The 16416-nt window shown below is 36.7% G+C and overlaps 1 non-coding gene across 1 annotated transcript; it reads right to left on the bottom strand.

Annotated features, from left to right (window-relative positions):
* Window positions 1–15435: 15435 nt before the first annotated feature.
* On the bottom strand, window positions 15436–15542 carry LOC120278290. The gene has a single exon (XR_005541628.1). It is a non-coding gene; the product is annotated as a small nucleolar RNA R71 (small nucleolar RNA).
* Window positions 15543–16416: the final 874 nt, after the last annotated feature.

Here is a 16416-nt window from a genome sequence, read left to right on the forward strand (position 1 = left end):
CAACTATCGTTTTCTATTGGGCAAACCGTTTTTATATCCATCGGTGTGATGAACTTAACCACGACAAGAGAAACTTGAGGACCCCATCGCTCACATATCTCAGCTAACACCAATTCCCAAAAGTGCGAGTCGTGAATATTAGCACTCTTCCCTCCCCGTTGAATCTAGCAATACCACAAAAACTCTCCATAATATATCGGTCGAAAACCAAATCGTACAAACCAAATGAAATGAAGAACAAAACGAAGACGATGAAGAAGAAGTAGAAGATGTAAAGAACAAACAGCAGTCAGAAAGGCAAACAAAAAAGTGCACAGTTGTATGCATAGAGGTTAGACTAGACGTGATGTGATTGGGCGGTATTTTTCCCTCCATCCCAAGGGCAAAAAGGGAAATATATGTCATTGTCGCGAGGAAGACATATTGTCATCGTTCGAATGAAAGTTCTCAACTCAACATGAGTCTCTGTGTAAACGTCAAGCTTTTTATGTTTAAACAGATACATATAGTGTTTAAAATAACGGTTAACTGTTTAACTAAAGTCTATATCATGTAAATAATATGTTATTGTTTAAATTGAATGCTTTTCAGCGACATCAGCGTTGCTAGATGGGTACCTCTGGGTCACTTTTGTTTAAACATATTTACGTATTTTCTTAAACACCGTTGTCGTTGTTTAAAGAGTAACTTGAGTATTGTTTAACTTTTCTATTGTTTACAATGAGCGTTTTTGTTTCCCACATTGTTTTTTTACTAGGTCTCGTTTAAATTTCGAAGTTCACGAGTCAAAATACGATTGTTTTCGTTTTTATTTATAAAAGATTTACGACATTTACAACATTTACAAAGATTTACAACATTTACAACATTTACGGCGTCAGCTCGGACTTTGGGCGCTCAGCGACTCGACCCTCGTATAGCGAAACAAGTGTGCAGTACATTCGAATGCTCACGCGGTTTGCATAACAAGCGCATCAACTTGAACACGCAAAAGCGTGCAACATTAAAAAGGTTAAACAACACACATTCATGAAAAACGACTATTAATCAATGTGTCATGGTAGGACTTAAGCGGCGATCCACGATAGTTAAACACGAGCGTACTGAGTTGTACAGCGGCGTCATTTTTCTTAAGCGTTAACGAGAAAAGTCTCAGTGGTAAATGTCAACCCCGTCTTAAAGGATGTTTCATGATCTCCCTCCTCTAGAGAATCCTCCTGCAATCACGCGATACAGTGAAAACTTTCTTTTCTTACCCAAGTCGAAATGCTCTCTTAATTGCTTTCCCACGTCGTCCAGCGTTGGAGAATCCTGCTGCATTCGGTGCAATTATGAGAGGATTTCGACAGGCGAAAAGATAGTTTAACTAGTTCGGTGATTACGGCTAATTGATTCTCAAGATAAGGAAGAAGGCTCACGAAACATCCTTTCAGATAGAGTGGTTGTCCATGGGAAGAGGAGGAAGAGGAGGAGGAGGAGGAGGATGATGATGAGGACGACGAGGAGTGGTTGTCCATGGGGAGGGTTCTTCACGGTTATTTATGGTGTGAAGTCCACAGCGGTGACTCTTGATCCGAGAAAAAAAGTTAAACGCACTACGGTCGAGCATTGGTCGAGTGAGAGCGAGCGTGTGTTCGGGAAATTTATGTTACAGTGCATAGAATTAATGCCGTCATTAATTCTTCACGCGCGGATACTCATAACCTTGCCACCGCCACGTGCCACATGCCAACAATTCGGATCAAAGCGAAAAAGATCACCGTTTTACTGCGAGACTTTGAGAATTTACCGTTTATGAATAGTTATACATGTAAAGATAATGTTAAGCGGAGATGGGAAGTATTAAGCGGATATGACAATTATTAAACATATTAGTAAAAATATTTAAGCGGATAATAGCAAATAGTTAAACATTATTTAAAAATATACAAATAGATAACCATAAGCGAGGAAAAGAACTTTACAACGAAATGAACTAAGTCAGTAATTCTTGTTCTTCTCGTCGTAATACAACTTTACAACCATAAAGCGAGAAGGCGACAATGACACATGCTCGCCTCGACAATAAAATCGACTACTGACTCATTTGAAGATGAAGTGCACTTGACCAATCCGATGGAAATCAATTTCATTTTACATTAGAAACCGATTTATATATTTCGGGTATGATAATGAGGAGAACAACAAGATGTAATGCAACTCCTTGGCATTGTCTATCGAAACCAAGCGAAAGCCCTTCGAGGTTGAACATGATGTGATTTGGCGCTTTCCTTTCCCACCATTTTTCGAGGGGCCAAAAAAATGGGATTTCACAACATGGACCCATTTGAAGTGAGCGGTAGGGGGTAAAGGGAAGTTAAACACTAACGGAAGGGTCGTCAGTGGTGTGTAAAAGTAGGAGGGGGTTTTTGGGAAGTTTTGAAAATTACGAGGGGTGAACAGTAATTTTCCCTCTTTTAAAATAAGGGAAAGAAAAAAAAAGAAAAGAAAAGAAATGTCTATTCATAAAATTTTTTTTTAATAAATGTAAGATGAATAAAAATTCTAAATTCTTCATGTGCATAGGATTTAGTACTAAATTAAGTTGATATTTGAAAAAAAATCAAATGATTTTTAAATTTATATTTTAATATCTACAGCTCTTTTAAGGAACCTAAAATAGTATATTATTATTTATGTTGTTATTATTATTTTTAGAAATATATTGTTATTATAAACATAATGGTGAAACTACAATTTTTTTTAACAAGGTAAACAACAGGTACAAAGATGTATTAATTTCGGTGGCTTAATGATCTTACAGATAAATCTTCTACTATATAACTTTTGATGGGGAAACCATTACTTCCTTATAGGGTCCCAGGACCAGTAAATAGAATAGTATTAGGTCCTAGTATAAGTATACTAGTACATGCTGATAAATAATACAAGGGGAATAAAGTTCAAATCCCTACCCCTTAATGCACATTGTGAGTTACCAATGGTTTCTTGAAAACTACCAAATAACTCCCATAAAAGCCTCAAATTATAGAGGGAAATGCAATTTGATTCGCAAACCACACAACAACATACAAATTTGACCCTTTTGGCCAATATTTTTTTAAGTTGACATGGTGGCACATAAGTCATGCCTACCTATTACCACACCTTTTTTAAAAAAATTAATTTTAGAATTAATCATGTGGTAATCCCGACACTATATATACAAAGTGAAAGTATAGTAGAAGTTCTTGTACTACATAGAAAAATGAACTTTGCAGAATGATTCAGCCACCGATGTGCGGTGTTGCCGGAGTTCACAAAGATTCAGCCCCCCTCAAGCTGTTAGTTCAGCCCTCTCCCCTCTTCAAGTGAATGAGTTGGATTGATAAGAATGGGCCATGATCTACCGGGTCCACCATTAATCAATGTTAAAGGCTTAAAGCTTTACCGAATGAACCATTTATTCAATGGTTCGGGTCCACCATTAATCAAAGTTAAAAGGCTTATAGCTTTGGAGAATGAACCCAACATATAGCTTTGGAGAATGAACCCATTGATCAACCACATGATATTCATCCAATGGCTAGTTTTTGTTGTGCTTTTCCATAGAGGGAAAAACATAAGTAATTCATTAATTGATTAGGCTTAAAGCATTTAATCCCAATGTTAATACTTGTATTCTTGTTGTACCCGTGAGTGCTCCAGCAATCCACTCATCCAACCTCCACTTTCAAATTTCCAATTTTCCATTACTCTTGAGTAGTGAGATTTCTTTATCAATTCATCTTGCCCGATTTAGAGATCTTCAATCTGTTGATTGGTTCTTGAATATTGATTAATGATTTGAGAGTTTGTTGGAAATTAGTTCATATTTCAATGGTATAATACTTGAATTAGTCCCTCTACTTTTCTCTCTCTTTCCTTTTGCTCCCTCTACTCAGAAATGCTCCCAAGTAGTCCCTCTACTATTGAAAATGGTTCTACTTAGTTCCTTTTACTCTAACATAGGCCAATTATTGGTTGTATTTTTCAAGAGTAGAGGGGCTAGATGGGAAGAGATTAAGGGTAGAGGGACTAAATTGGGTCATTTTTAAAAGTAGAGAGATTAGTGAGGCGCATTTCTCAGTAGAGGGACTAATTCGGGTATTATACCTATTTCAATTATTCAAAGGTGAGATTTCATTCGGCTTGTGTTTTTAATTAATTTTATTGTTTAACATATATGTGAATGAGTGAATGAGTGAATGAATGATGTGTGTGTTTGTTGTAAACTTTTTTGGTGACAGGAAGTAGTTTTCAAAATTAATTGTTTAATATATGTGAATCAGTGAATGAATGAATGATGTGTGTGTAATTTGTTTACAAATTAAAAGTTAGGCCTTTCATTGTTGACAAAATTAATTACAACAATTTTTTATTAATTTGTTATTGCTCATTCTGTTGTGGCAAGAAGCAGGTTCTAGTTGTTTGGAAAATTAAATTCTTGTTTAACTTTGGTTTATTCAAGGTAAGCTTATATCATCTGCTTTTGATTATTTCAAGGAGATTATCCAGATTAAATAAATACTTTCTCTTCATTATCATTACTTGTTCGGGTTGATGCAAAGCTCCTTTCACTTGCAAAATTGTGAATGAGTTTATGTAAATTGGCTTATGTATTCAATGGGAACAACATAGTGATTAGTGAAGAATAACTTACATGTGAATAACTAAACAACTAATTTAATGATTAAACACCAACTAAATCTATGCTTTACACACAACTAGACACAATGCTTCAACTGCTAATGAAAATAATAAAATGTATAAATGTTGAGCTTGAATTGTTCTTTAATGTTGATTAATGATTTGATTTGCAACATTGCCAATGTACTAAAATAAATAGTCTTGATGACTCATTCAAGACTTTGATAAATTTGGTATTGTCGATTGCGTATTACAGAATATGGAAAAATTTTTAATTAAATGACCACGAAGTGAAGAGTCATCTAATGCTTGCAAAGCACCATTAGGCTTTGAATCAAGTGAGAAGAACGTTCGTGCCGATTTTGATCTAGATGACATTATTAGTGACACGGGACTGCAAAAGCCAAATGAAGATTTTGATACAAGGATTAGAGATCAAGTTAGAAGGGAATATTTGACTAGTGACCCTTGTCAACCAATTGGGCACAATTTTCCACAGAAAGAGTATGGCAAACAAAGGAGGAGCTTTCGGGATGCTTGGTTTAAACAACATCTATGGTTGGAGTATAGTGTGACCAAAGATGTAGTGTTTTGTTTTTGGTGTTATCTTTTCAAGTCAAATAGAGCAAGTCGATCAGGAGAAGATGCATTCACCAAGACAGTCTTCAATAAGTGGAAAAAAGCATTAAAAAAATTTGTAGAACATGTTGGCGCTATGAACAGTGCACATAATTATGCCAGAGTACAATTTTAGAACATCCAAAATCAAAGGCAGAGTGTATCACACCAATTAACAACACATTCACACGAGATGGAGGTTGCATACCGCATTCGTTTAATTGCAGTTTTGGATGTGACACATTTTTTTATTCAACGTCTAGCTTTCTGTGGACATGACGAGTCCTCGAACTCATTGAACAAGGGTAATTTTCTTGAGTTGCTTGAGTGGTATGGCATATGAAATGAAGAAGTTTAGAGGGCAGTTAATCAAAATGCCCTTGGAAATAATCAAATGACTTCCCCAAAGGTTCAGAAGGAATTAGCAAATGCTTGTGCAGTGGAGATTACAAGTGTCATTATTGATGATATTGGGGATAATTATTTTTCCCTTTTGTTTGATGAAGCTCGGGATATCTCAGTGAAAGAGCAAATGTGAATTATTGTATGATATAAATAAAGATTGATATGTGATAGAGCAATTTTTTGCTATGGTTCATGTGCTTGACACTTCTGTCATTTCTTTGAAGAATGTTGTTAATTGTTTATTTTCTAAACATAGATTATCTCTTTCAAGGTTGAGAGGGAAAGAATATGAAGAAGCATCAAATATGCGAGGTGAATTCAATAGTTTGAAGGAACTTATCCTTCCATATGCAAGATATGTCCATTGTTTTGCTCACCAACTTCAATTAGTGATTGTTGCTATTACTAAAGATAATAGGCTTATGAATGATTTTTTTTCAATATGTTACTATGATTGTTAATGTGACCGGAGCATCATGCAGAAGGAAAAACCAACTTTGGCAACATCATCATGATAGGTTGGTTTAGTAGTTAGAGAAAGAAGAGATAGTTAGTGGTAGAGGAAAAAACCAAGAATCCAGCTTAGCACGACTAGGGGATACTCGTTGGGGATCACATTATACTACTATTCTTCGACTAATCTCTATGTGGACTTCAGTGTTAGAGGTGCCCCAAAATGTGCATAATGATGGTGCTTCTAATGATAATAGAGGTATCGCGGCAAGTTTGTTTGAAAAAAATGGAGAATTATCAGTTTGTATCCATAATCTATTTGATGAGGCATTTGTTAGGGATAACAAATGAAGTATCACTTGCCTTACAACAAAAAGATTAGAATATTGTTCAAGCCATGCGTTTGATTGAGGCTGTGAAAGCTCGGCTTCAAGGCTTAAGGGAGGCCGGATGAGAGGAATTTATGGAGGAGGTTAGCACTTTTTGTGAAACCAACTTGATCCCATTACCTAGTATGGATGATAATATGAGAATTTGTGGCCGTTTTAGGCAAGAAGGGCAAGTCATTACTCATTTTCACCATTACAGTGTAGTGATATTCTGCGAGGTTATTATTTTTTCTATATTTATTATGTTTTATAAAACCCATTGATATTTTCTTTTAGTATTATTTCTGATTTTATTATTATTGCAGTATTAGGTTATTGATTTGATTGCACAAAAAAATACAAAACTGTTTTCCAGAAGCTAGCACAGAGTTACTTCTTCTCATGTCATGCCTTGATCTAAGGGGCTCGTTCTCCAAATTTAACATCCACAAGCTACTTCGCCTTGCAGAGCTTTATGCCAAAGATTTTTCAATGACTGATGCATGATGCTTTAGGATCAACTTGCCACCTTCATTTACAATATGCGGCATGGTGAAGATTTTACAAATATTGGGGACTTAGGAGATTTTGCTAGGAAGATGGTTGAGATAGCCAATCATTTTATTTTTCCACTTGTTTATTGCCTTATTGAGTTAGCATAGGTTTTGTCAGTTGCGATAGCTAGTGTTGAGAGGGTGTTTTCGGCAATGAATATTGTGAAAACTAACTTGTGCAACAAAATGGAAGATGAATGGATGAACGATAGTCTGGTTATCTATATTGAGTGGGAGGGTTTTGGAAATATTGATAATAAAGAAATTCTACAACGTTTTCAGAAAATACAAACTTGTCGAATGCAGTTAACTCCCCTTAATCGCATGCCCCATGTGTCCAACACCAGAACTAGTGTCGGTTCTAGTTCAAGTGTGCATAGATAACTGTTTTTATGGGTTTTTATGGTGTATGCTTTCAAATTATGATTATTTTAATCAAAAGTTATATTATTGGTTAATTGTGATTTTTTTTTTCATTTTTCCCTAGCCCCCTCCCCCCACGAGTAGATCTTGGTTCCGCCACTGGTTCCAAAACTGCATCATTATATGTGAATTAACCTTTCGTTTAACTTGTACGATAATAATTTTGTCAACCAATAAAATTAATAATTTTTATTTGACATGTGAATTTTTTAGATAATATGTTGTTGACATAGCAATACCATTGTTATTGTAGAAATTCAATTTTACATATTACTGATGTGGTAATTTAATGACATGTAAGCGAGTATATATATATATATATATATAAACTCTCTTAACCATATTTTAAAAAGAAATAACAACATAAAACCCTCTCTAAATAACACATAAAAAACCTTTATTTAACAAATAAACCATGGATTCTCCATCAAATTCATCAAAAACTCTTTATTTTTCTTTGATTTATTCTCTTATATTCTCAAACATTAAATTCCTAAAATACCCATCTTACTAATATCAATACATATGAAACACCACCTTAGCCCCTTGTCACACCTCGAACCTAGCCCGGTCGGACCAGACGAGCAGACAAATGGCCTCGGAACCATAAGGCGTGAACCCCATAAGGATGTAAGGCCTCAGAACCTGATTTAGAGAAGATAAAAATAAACCAATGAAATTACAAAAGTATTTTACAACTTAATACTGTGCAATAATATAGAAGAATGAATATTTTTAGAAAAAAATTTAGACAAAGCGACAACTCTAGTTGATCCATCCTAGCACTTGCTGAACATCACTAGACTTAAGCACAATAACCTTGGAGTCTAGTACCTGAAAAGATAGAAAAAGAGAGGCTGAGTAACTCGGTTACTTAGTGAGTGGGGTGAAAATAGGTGAAAAACTTTCAAACACTTCCAAATACAGAAGAAGCTCATTCAAACCTTTCTAGAACATCGGTAATTAAAAAACTACAAGTAAACGTTAGACAAGAAACCATATACAAGTACAAATACATAAACATAAGTTTCCAATGCACAACTTTGTAAACACTTCTTAATATAGCCATTAGCCAAATATGAAATCTAGAAATACAAATCTTGAGAAAATAGAAACTTCTAGACATTATTTCAAATAAAATGTCTCCAAATTTACTATAGATAATAGATGGCTGTTTATTATTGCCGAACAGACACGGTATCAGATGGCCGTTTATTATTATAGAAAGGACACGATATCAGATGCCTGTTTACTACCGAACGGATACGGTACAAAACTACAGTCTAAATTTTCCAAATATTCTTGTCGACAAGGTCAATATTTAACCCCTACTGACAGGGTTCGGTACAGTTCATTTGGAAACTAAAACATTCAAGCAAAACTTGTAGAATGTTGACAAATTTTTTTTTCAAATGTTCAAATAAACTGAATTTTAGAATTTCAAAATCCCACTTTAGGGGAATAAGTAGATAAACAGAAATTAAATATAGAATTTAGTAAATAAATTACCAAGTCATTAATACATATCGATTACTCTCGAAAATCAAGAGTAAAAAAATTGTATAACCAAATAAACAAATATGCAAGATTAAATTTGAGGAAATTAAACAAGGAAATAACAGAACAGGTAAATGCACACTCCAACACATAATTATATGATTGATAATATTCACAATTCTAACTATTCCAATACATATAACCTCAAGATTCCCATTATCAAGCTTGATTACATGCATACATCTACCTCACACCCATCAATCATGCTTACTAACCTAAATACACATAGAAGCCAAGGTAAAGATATGTCGCAAGATAAACACTCAACTTATTATCTTTCCCACTCAAGATTTTAACCCCACCAATACAATATAATTGAAATAGCCTCATATGAATGTTTTTAAAAAATTAATTAAGCAACTTCTTAAGACCCCAACAGATTTTTCCTCGCATATCATTTCTACACCTTTACAAATCACCTAAACTTTTCTTTTAATGACACACATAGGGCTTTAACATATTTAGAAGTCACAAAGTATTAAGCTCTACACAATTTACTCTGTATATTTACATCTCACATTTCTCTACATAAAAGCACCTCTAAACATGCCTCATTCCATAACACATAACTCCAAAAATATACTATCAAATGCAAAGATATTTTGTAAAACAAACTTAGGACAATCTTGAACATTTTCCTTGTTTAATTCATTCCCAAATTCAGCCTCCAATAATGAGAAAAACCTTTCTAGATTTGAAAATTCTACATAGAAACATCATCTTGCACAAGCTCTTTTTAATAGATAATAACTCATAATCTCCAAATCCAATAAACTTGAAATTTTGCAGGTTGAAAGTTAATATGATAAGGAATATTTTCTATACTGGGCACTTTGTCTTATTGTACTTAGTGAGTCCGCAATTTGTCTCTAAATCTGCAAGTCTTCATAGTAATACCTCCAAAACATGTCAACTTGAATGGATCGTATCTCATATAATGTATGCCCAATAAATATAAAATTTGGCAAGTAGATAGATTAAACAGTTCACTACAACTTTTCAATTTTAATCTTCTACAAATTCGGCCTCTATGGCCTCCGAATTTAGGTCACAATTTCCAGTCATCTCATTATCATTTCCAGATATTATACTCTCAAACCAACTCTCTTGACTCAAGTCATGCAAGCATATGAGATATCATTTTCAAAGTTTTCACAGTCAGTTGAAAATTATGATTTTTAATATTCATCCAAAATTTATACAACCATAAAAATTCCTCTAGCACATCTTCACTTCGTTAATGACATCATTTTCACCACCCATCTCACAATCATATGGTCATTCAAATATTCACATATGAGTTCCAACATAACCATTCATGACCGATTTACATACACCAATCCTCTAATATTTCTTTTCACCCTAATCAACCATTCTCTCCATCTAATACATGAGATCCACATAATCATCTTGCCATAGATAACAATAAATCCAACTCCCAAAGGTTTTCAATTTTTTTTTTTTTAAAAAAACAAGTTGACATCAAGTATGGAGTGTATTATGCAACAAATAGAATTTTGGCAAACTAAGTAATGATGAGCCAAAATTTATTTAACAAAACCTTGGGATGTCAGATAAAAACATCAATTAAATTCATGGAGGTCTTTCAATTAAGCATGGTATGCACTCCAACAAAACAAAACCAATATTTCAACATGACCAAACCAAATCCACACCAAATCAAGTAAATACAATATGCAAGACTTAAAATAAAACAAGGGTTCGGTTAGCCAACTCACCTAAAATCTCTTCCTTCCCCTACTTCAAAGGATCTAGGAAGAAACAAAAAGAGGAAAAAACATGGAGACCATATCTAGGGTTAAGATCAATAATTGCACAAAATAAAATAAAATAAAATAAAATAAAATAAAACCTAATATTTACTTACATATAACCATCAACAGCCAAGGGTGGAGAAAGATCATAAGGTTAGGGTTTGCAACTCATGGATGTGAGATGGAATTGGAGGAGACAAAAGGTAGAAGTTTTAAACAAACTCTCAGACTATTACAGTAATAGTTTGCTACCATAACGGTTCGCTATAGTATTGGGCTGCAAAAGTAATGGGCCAAAAAACTAGGTTCTAACAATCTACCCCCCTTAAGAAAAATTTCATCCTCGAAATTTCCTTGAACTCTAATATTTTACTTCTAAGGTTCCACAACTATGACAGATAGATTACACAAGAGAATGAATTTCCACTTAGGTTACTACACTCAACTATACTACTAATTGGATCTAGTAGGGATGATCAAAACATGTGAATCAAAATATTAAACTAGAAAACTCAAATCAAAGCTTTAGTTTTGAGTTATTTGAAAATCTCTGATACCACTTAATTTGTCACGCTCTGAACCTGACCCAGTGTTTGTTTGCTCGCGGGGTCCGACTGGGCCGGTGAGCGGACAAATGGCCTGGTTGGGTTGGGGGCGTGACATCCCTTGTCCCATCCTTCTTCCAACATCTTGAAAATTCACGACGGGCATCATTCAGATGTTCGTCCTTTCCAACAACTTCCACTAACGGCCAAGAATAGAACACTACAAGAAAATGTTATAGCGGATTTTTTTTCCTATTATAAGTATATTTCCGCCACTATAGACTTATTGAGGTGGATACTAAATTCACAACTTCAGCCTCAGTCAGTGTAGGAATTTATGTAGTTGTAGCGACAGATTAGCAGCAAATATAATATGTCGCTATAAATTTTAGGCAAATTTATATTGGCAGATTTAATTCGACGCTATAGGGCAGTGACCGGATCTGATAGTGGATAAATTCTGCCTCTACAGACCTCTGAACTCACCCATTAAATATTCATTTTTTGCTAATAATATTAAACTATTAACTAAAAATTAATACTCACAATCATCATTTTCATACACAAATAATTCATAAAAACGAGGACATGATTAGGAAGAAAAAAGGAGAATACCCGGAAGTAAAGTACTGAAGTAGGTTTACTGAAGCATATTCACTACAACAATCTACGATATCACTTGGATATTTTTCAAGATAGAGACTTTGGCCTAAATCATACGACCTTTATATGGGTCATCATCAGACCTGTATACCCCCTGGTATAGACCCGGGATACAACAAATTTTGGGGGTATAAATCAGCAGAATTAGGGCTAAAAGAGGGACTTCTTCTTGGCCTTTTGGGCTGCCGCCACCACACAATATTGAGGCCTTCTAACCATCTTTTGGCAACAATCCTTGTGGGAAATGAGCACACGTCATCACCAAGAGGGAAAGGAGCAAAGGAGAAGGAGTTGGAGTGAAGTTCTAAGTCATCATTGCAAATCATTCAAAACTTCATCCATTCAAGGAGATTGAGATCATAAAGGGAGTTTTCTTTCATCTTTATTGCATTTTCTTTCCTTGTATGTCGTATAAGTATCTCTCATCATGAGGGATTAACTTATTGTGGTGTTTGGATTTGGATGAAACCTAGGGTTCACCTTGTGTAAAAACCTTGGATGTTGTCATTGTTTATTTTGATGGTTGTTTAAGATTCAATCTAGTGTGCTTTGCATGTCTTAAGATGCAAATGAAGAACTCCATATTTCTTTTTTGAATTATATTTGTTGATGATAGAGCATGCTTATACTAGGTCATACATAGATTGAAAGGGGATACTTGTATTGACAACGCCCATTGCATGTGACCCGCAAGTGCACGGATTTGTCGAAGTAATAAATCCTAGGTGAGTGGGTATCGTATTCACAGGGAGTAGGGAATAAAAATACCAAGATTTCTATCTAACTAAGCGAAGATAGAATAATGATTTTTGTTGATAAAATGTAATGATAGTATGTTATTGGTTTTCTAACTGATAAGTGCTTGTGCGATAAGAATACGAAGTATTCTTTCCTTGTGTTGAGCATTACTTTTCTCGGGTTTTAACGCTAATATGGGTGTATTTATGTTACTTTTATGCAGGGTAGGGTTGTGAGGCCGATTATGAGAGAAAGAAGCAAATGTGGGTCGTAATGCACTAATTTGGAGGAAATCTTGCTAAGGTTGAAACGCGAAGACATAGGTCGGGTTCCAGATGTAGGAATGTGTGCCAATCTCCTCATACTCGAGTTAGCACAACTATTTGGTGGGGCACAAGGGTAGTCACATTCAAGCATTCCGACTTGTGCATATAGAACAAGATCTCTACCAATATGTCCGTTATTAAAGAAGCAAGGCGATCCACGACGTAAATGTGTACCTGTTTACGTTATCTCGATGAAAGTATGGATTCAGGAGTATTTCAGGTCGGTACTGTAGCAGGATACTATAGAAACAATGTAGAAAAGGTACTGTAGCAGCACTGTTTACAGCCGGCCGAGAAAACAGGAAAATAGAGAATCCACACAGGCGTGTGAAAATTCCACAAGCCCGTGTGAAAAATCCACAAGGGCGCCCACATGGGCGTGTGGATTCCCGATTCCAGCTCTTTAAAAGCTGATTTCAGCCCCGATTTCAGGATTCTTTTCTCCATCTTTTCCCCAACTTGAGAGAGGGCGGTGGCTAGGGTTTTGAGAGGTATTGGCTAGGGCTTTGGAGAGGTTCTACGGCTCTGACATCACGCGCCATTTGGAAGAAGGTTAGTGGGAAAGCTTTCGTCGGCACCGATCCGGTGAGGTGTATCCTAGGCCAGACAAAGGGATCATTGCGACGAGTAGAGGACTCTCCACAAGACCATCGCTACGACTAACGAGGGGTTTTCTATGGATGCTTTCTTTTTACATTCGATTTCATTGATTGTATCTAGCTCCTTGGAGAGCTAAACCCATAGTGGGTACTTGGGTATTTGTGAACCCTAGGATGTATTTGTTTTATTAAATATCTTTATTATGCTTTCAATTAATTGTTGTTTATTGTGAGTTCCAATCTTGGAGACTTGATTGTATGAATACTCCCCTAGAGTGACACTAGGGTTGAGAGTTCTTGTTGGTAACTCTTATGAGTGAGTGACACACCACGAGAGTTAGACAAAGCTAGATTGGAGAGGGTTGAGAGGGTGAGTTGAGAGGTAGTGGAGCGTCCCCTTTCCCCTCCGATGTGATCTACCCTATCTCCACGTTCCAAGAGTTCTTTGCTGCCATAGTAGAGTGAATGGGCTAAGGGATGACCTTCCGTTGGGGCTTAGTTGCGAGTGCAACGAAGTGAAGCGTTGAAGTAATTTTAGCACCTAGGGCTTAATTGTGGCTAGGGATCTTCCACTTAGACCAAAGTGTTAGGTGTATACATAGGAATAGGGTTTATCACTTGGAATCTCTAGAGCTCATTGCAATTCTATGCAAGTGCGAGGCTGAGAGGTTATTCAATCTCTCCTCCGGGACATGTATAGAGTTAGGCATGGTTGACCTTAGATTTGGGATTATGTAATTAAGGATTTCCGCGACTCATTGTTGCATCAATTAGGAGGTATAATAGAGGGTTCTTGCACTTGAAACGATTATCCTAGGCGGATCAATGTCCGGGTACCCCATCTTGATTGATTGCCTTATCTTCTCTTTTACCTGTGCTCTCTATCTTGTTGCTTTTATTTTTCGTTATTTCATATTTTGTCACACTTACCACTATTCATCTTCCACATTAGTTAAGAAACAACTTAAGTGTCTTTATTTTCTACTCTCTGTGGATACGATACCCACTCATCTGGGATTATTACTTCAACACCCGTGCACTTGCGGTTTACACTCATATACGGACATGTCAAGTTTTTGGCGCCGTTGCCGGGGAGTAGGCATTTAGAGATATTTTGTACTTTGTTTTCTTAGCTATCTATTTATTCATTCTATTTCATATTTTCTTATCCTATCATCGTTCTGATTTCTTTTTCTTTTTTTTTGGGTGCAGCTCCAGGTTATAACCCGAGGTTACCCCTCAATGCTGATTGAAGGAGATCCCGAGCTCGAACGTACACTTAGAAGAAAAGGGAAAGAACCTGTGCAAGAGCAGTCTAATCTAGCTGATTTGGAAGTAGAAGAATCTGAAAACATGGCAGAACAGAATGAGCAGCAGCGGACATTATTCGATTATGCCAGACTTTCAGTATTGGGGACACAATCGAGCATTGTGTATCCCCCGATTATAATTTAGAACTTTGAGCTGAAGCCGGCATTCATCTACATGTTGCAGCAATCTGCACAGTTCAATGGTTTGGCCGATGAGGATCCAAACAGTCATATAGAGAACTTTCTCGAGGTGTGTGATATGTTGAAGATAAACGGGGTGACGGATGATGCCATCAAGTTGAGAGCCTTCCCATTTTCCTTGAAGGGGAGAGCGAAGCATTGGCTACACTCATTACCTAGAGCCTCGATTACCACATGGGAGCAGATGGTAGAAGCTTTTCTTGCCCGATATTTCCCTCCCGGAAAATCCGCAAAGCTTAGGAATGAGATCTCATCCTTTGTACAGTTGGAATTGGAGTCTCTGTTTGAGACGCGGGAAAGGTTCAAGGAGCTCCTAAGAAAGTGACCGCAACATGGATTTCCGGAGTGGATGATTGTTCAGACCTTTTACAACGGTTTAAATCCGAGTACAAGGCAACTCTTGGATGCGGCAGCAGGAGGTACCTTAGGTAGCAAGACCCCCAATGAGGCCCGTCAACTAATTGAAGAAATGGGGTTAAACAACTACCAATGGAATGCTAGGGAGAAGAAGAAGGTGGTCGGTCTCCATGAAATAGATGCAGTGACTTCGTTGGCGGCTCAAGTGGAATCATTGAGTAAGAAGTTAGATCTTCTAACTTCGAATAGAGTGGCGGCCGTGATTACTTGCACCGAGTGTGGTGGAGGACATGCTCTCTCCGATTGCCCGATATCTATTGGTGATGCATCTTCGGTTGAGAACATCGATTTTGTGGGTAATGGCATGAGGAGTCAAGGAAACCCATACAGCAATACCTATAATCCGGGTTGGAAGAGTCATCCCAATTTCTAGTGGAGCAACCAAGGTCCACAAAAGGCCATAGGGCCACCAGGTTTCCGACAACAAGCCCCAAACATGGAGAACCGAGTTTCAGGTTTGGAGACCCGAATGAACGATTTGGAGAAGGCCTTAACTAGGTTTTTGTAATCATCTAATACAAGGTTCCAATCAGTTGAGGCTACACTTCGCAACCACACCACCTCTTTGCATAATCTTCAAAATCAAGTAGGGCAAATTGCGAAGTCCTTATCGAAAAGGCCACAAGGAAGCTTGCCGAGTAACACCGAGACCAACCCTAGAGAGCATGTGAAGGCGATCACTTTGAGAAATGGTCGTGAGGTCGAAGGTAGGCTTCCGAGTGAGAAGCCAAATAAACACGCACCCGAGGTTATAGAGGCCGAGGAGGAAGCAAGCAAAGAGAAGGAGGTGGCACCC

This window comes from Dioscorea cayenensis, chromosome 15 (assembly GCF_009730915.1).
Source record: "Dioscorea cayenensis subsp. rotundata cultivar TDr96_F1 chromosome 15, TDr96_F1_v2_PseudoChromosome.rev07_lg8_w22 25.fasta, whole genome shotgun sequence".
NCBI classification, from domain to species: Eukaryota; Viridiplantae; Streptophyta; class Magnoliopsida; order Dioscoreales; family Dioscoreaceae; genus Dioscorea; species Dioscorea cayenensis.